We start from the raw sequence: 4643 nt of genomic DNA, 5'->3' as shown, positions 1-4643 counted from the left end.
AGATTTCCACCCCCCACCCCCCTCTATCTTGAAAATGGCCGTTCTGCCATATATATGCGCAGCTACAATGAATTCCTTGCACGCCTACAAAGTGTGGATGTTGGCGGAGGAGTGTTCGAATAATGTTTTATTATACATAGGTACATTTTTTTCCAAATTTATTATGTTCTGTAAAAAACTAAATCAATTTTGTGTGCGAAAAGTAAGCACGACTTTTGCAAAATACCACTCTTCAGAAATATTAAAAGTAAGGGTAGTTTACTCCCGTGACATTTCATTTTCGGATTTTTTTTACTTTCTGGATACCCCGTACATGAAATGTTAAGTTTCACTATGGCAACCTCATTTTAAATTCAAGCAAAACTTTTTATCAAGTGCGCCTTTTTTCCGTAAAATGTAAAATAAAAAAGTTTTTCCTCTTATTGACCCTAACCGCGGACATGCTGTATATTACTTTGTTACTGGCTGTTGTTTTTAAATTTTGTTCCGTAAATAGTAAATGCTCACTATAAAGTTAAAGGACAAAAATATTAATCGTATTTTACCTTTTCATGTCAATATCACGCTATATAGTCAGTCTAGGACCCAGATAGGGTTCCGTGGCCAATCAGAGTGACACGGTTGCAAATCACTTATTCTTAAGTATTTGGACCTCCTGAATCCAAAAAACTTGATCGCAAAGCCTGAATGTGGTCAGTTTAATTGTTATTAACAAATTAAATGTTTAAATGGCTGTAAAAAGTTTATTTTTATAGCTGGTATCATTTTTTATCCGTCAATAGTTACGTTTTCTCATAACAAACACATATTTTTTTGAAAAATAAAAAAGATTAACTTTATTCAAAGTTATTGCAAATTTAGTGCAAATATCTTACAATTTTCGTCCCCGCGCGCACCAATTTTACTATATCCCTGGTTCTATTGGACGGATCGAGACGCACGTCATCTCATTTTAAAGCTTGACATTTATTTTACAAGATAGGTAAGTTCCAGTTATTAATTTATGTGTTTAACAATTAATGGCAGCTTAAAAAGTTGTGAAATTTCAACGAAAATGCTGGTTTTATTTGTTTATAAGGCTTTTTTTATTATTCTTCTTCGATGAAAAGCCAAAAACGTTACCTGATATTTCATCCTAACAATCATTTCATGCCTTATAGTTATTAGTTTTTCTTTATCAAAACCCGTGAAGAAAACGCGCGTACGTCGAGAGCGATGTATGCGCGCTCGATCGAAAGCTCAGAATGCAAGTGCACTATATATATACTTATATGTATTTGATGTTGTAACCTACAACTCGTCAATGTTATACCTTTTGGGTATTTGGCTAACTCTGTGGAGAAGGGAGTGGCTTCTAGATGTTAACAGGGCGCCAGACAAATTTTCTATAGCCGTACAAATACCCTAATAGTTGACTGTCGACTTCCGAAAATAGTCAAAAAGAGGTCGACGATAAATAAAATACGATAATAGTACAACACAAGATGAATATATTTTATTTTACGTGTTTACACTTATTGAGTTAATTGCATATTTACTGAATACTGTCTGAAAATTGAAATAGTATTTTGATTAATAGCAAAAGCAAATATTGAGACTAGCTACGCAAACGATTAGAGATTAGGGAGATAAAATCTATTTAAGCAAAATGCAAAAGACAGGCAATAGGCTTCGAAATGGCGTCGCTTGAGCTCAGGCGCATGCGCATAAATACACACAAGCAGGTGTATACCGTAAATAAGCAGATAAGTACCCCTAATTTCCGCAAGCGTATTACAAAATGCTGTCAATTAATCTAGTCAATAAAGCGGAAAATAAAGAGAAAATATAAAAAAAAAAAACAATGTAAATGTGCCAATATGGCCAATAAATAAAGAATATTAACAAGCGCATACATGCAAACAATCGGATATAAGCCAGTAAAGCTAAGCAAATAATAAATGTTACTAAGCAATAGCAAATTACCAATACTAATAATTTAATGTTACGATCAAAATTTAAGCATAGAGAAAAAAAAATAAAAGCAAAATGTTTGTTTCAAAAACTTGCGTGATATCCTTTCTTATCCAAGAAATATGTCTGGTAGAGGATCTTCCACGGAGCTGTACCAAAACTCCTATGAGATGACGAATGATGGTAGACGTGGTAGCACCGATTGCGTAATGCTTGGCTGAGACTGTCACAGGAGATATTTGAATACGTACAGGAACGTCAACAGTGTTCCAAATGCTGTTACGTAGAAGACCAGCTTCAAAAACAAAAGGAATCAAGCTTTCAGGAAATATTCCAAGAATGTGTGGTCCCCAAAAAAAAACCCCAATGGAAAATTAAAAAAAGAACATTAATTTAATGCTATGGCGCAATACATATGATATATATGGTCACAACGTGACGTATTATTTTAACAAATTAATTTACCTAAATTTTTAGTAATAAAAATAAACTGGCAACGTCGCATGCCATTGCCTATATGGTTAAATTTTACTACAGCTACAAAAGTATAGAGCTTATTACAAAAGGCTAAATGTAAAACAAAAGAAAAATAACTATAATAAAAATACTTACCCTTAACTAAGGGGTTCTTTATAAAACTTGCCGCTTGTAGGCTATCTGCGTATGCGGACAGACGAATACGGACCTTATGGTATCTAATGATAAGGAAACAATTCTTACAATTTGCAATTTGAACTGAACTATTACTAAATATTATTGAATTACCGCTAAAAATGTACAATAACTAATAACTAATGCCTACCTCAATTCGTTTTCCTGGGGATACGATTTTCACACGGCGTGGTGTCAGTGATCCTTCATAAGAAGTCAGAATAAGGGGTTTACACCAAAAATACTATAATCCACAGCACTATATACCCCTAAATTCTTGATAAATGGCCACAAAAATTGCTCCTAATTAAAGATGATTTCAGAAATCATAGATTTTTCACTGGCCACCAATTCACACACACCCTCCAAAAAATCTAACCTTCTCCTGTCTTTCCACCCAGAAAGCGCGCGGAAAAACCCCCCCTTGGAAACTAATCATAGTGTGATTGGACAATAGCTCTGCCAATCACAGTCAAGCATGTCGGAAATAATTGAAAATATTGGTTTTTCCTGATACAACAATGCAACGGAAGGCTATAATACTATATTCTAAGTGTAAATTAACTAACTAAAATAAGACGATGTCATAATCGGGAGTTTTCAACATTAAAAATGCTATGCACAATCGGGCAACACTGTACCGCGCAGACTCTACTTGACTTAATTTAAGTCGATCAATAATCACGGAAGAAGAAGGAGACAATATGGCGAGATGTCAAATTTGAAATAAAATAAACAAACAAGAATCAATGCCCAGTGGACTACATGAATTTTAAATTTAAGAAGCCTGTAAGAGATACACTTTAAGGTAAGCTACGTTAATTAATTGTTAGATACGTAAATAATCTCTAAACCATATCACGAAATGAATTAGGTTATACAAAATTTATATTTATAAACTATTATTTTAATCTTTATTTCAGGGTCCCAGCATTTTTGCGTTTCGAGATGCCACTTGCCGCCTACAAAAACTCCAAGGAACGATAAACACTCCTGTCTACCGTTATAAAAAGGTACGTTTTTCAAAATGTTATTTATTTTATTAATAAAATTACTTTTTAGCTAGGAATGCAAAGGGAATCTCTTCAAGGAAAACCCAATTGGTGGACTATACGAATATCCTTTTCCTTTTAACATAAAAGATCAAATCTTATCTATACAGTGTGATGTTAATTTTAGAATGAAAATACAAATTTTAAATGGATAGAGATGTTTAAAGAAATAGGAAATAAAACCTTATAAATACTGAGTGTTCCAGTTTTCAGAATAATATACATGCTCTCTTTTAAGGTAAAAATTAAACGTTACAATGTTAATCTATTTATTAAACAAGAATTACGAACAGCATTCGGTTTTGCAAGGAGATCCTACAAACTATTTGATCAATTTTGGAAATTTTAGAAAAGGTAAAATGTAGTTCATTGTAAATTTCATTGTCGTATAACCGGTAGTTTAAACATTTAAAAATGTCATGTTTCAATTTATGGATTATTCAGAAACCGCAAATATTAAAATGACATCCTGTAAAATAAATGTCAAGCTTTAAAATGAGATGACTTTCGTCTCATTCCGTCCAACAGAACCAGAGATATGGTAAAATTGATCGTACTAGCTATAAAAATAAACTTTTTACAGCCATTTAAACATTTAATTTGTTAATAAAAATTTAACTGACCACTTTCAGGCTTTGCGACCAAGTTTTTTGAGTTCAGGAGGTTAAAATACTTAATAATAAGTTATTTGCAGCCGTGGAAATAGTAATTAAAATCGACTCTTGACTACAAATAAGTAAACGTATTTGTTGTCTGATGGTAAAGTCTAAACTGCGCGCCAGCATGTGTTTGTGCATAACATTGTGTTCCCCCAACTTAGAAATGTGTAATATATTTTTCTAACTAAAATTGTGTTGATATACTAATTTTGTTGTTGAAATATTCACTTATAATTCAACTCAAAAATAACTTTGAATTTATGCTTATTTTTTACTTGTGCTAACAAGATGCTGATACTTTTTTATATAAAATTGTATTTCGTTTAAA

The 4643-nt window shown here is 32.5% G+C and overlaps 1 long non-coding RNA gene across 1 annotated transcript; it reads left to right on the top strand.

The window, feature by feature from the left end:
* The first annotated feature begins 3284 nt into the window (after positions 1 to 3284).
* LOC111691778 lies at positions 3285 to 3849 on the top strand. The gene is made up of 3 exons (XR_002763056.1): positions 3285 to 3412; positions 3528 to 3617; positions 3667 to 3849. It is a non-coding gene; the product is annotated as an uncharacterized LOC111691778 (long non-coding RNA).
* The last annotated feature ends 794 nt before the right edge of the window (positions 3850 to 4643 follow it).

Source organism: Anoplophora glabripennis, unplaced genomic scaffold (genome assembly GCF_000390285.2).
Source record: "Anoplophora glabripennis isolate ALB-LARVAE unplaced genomic scaffold, Agla_2.0 scaffold548, whole genome shotgun sequence".
Lineage (NCBI taxonomy): Eukaryota > Metazoa > Arthropoda > Insecta > Coleoptera > Cerambycidae > Anoplophora > Anoplophora glabripennis.
This window is presented reverse-complemented; position numbering and strand designations above follow the sequence as displayed.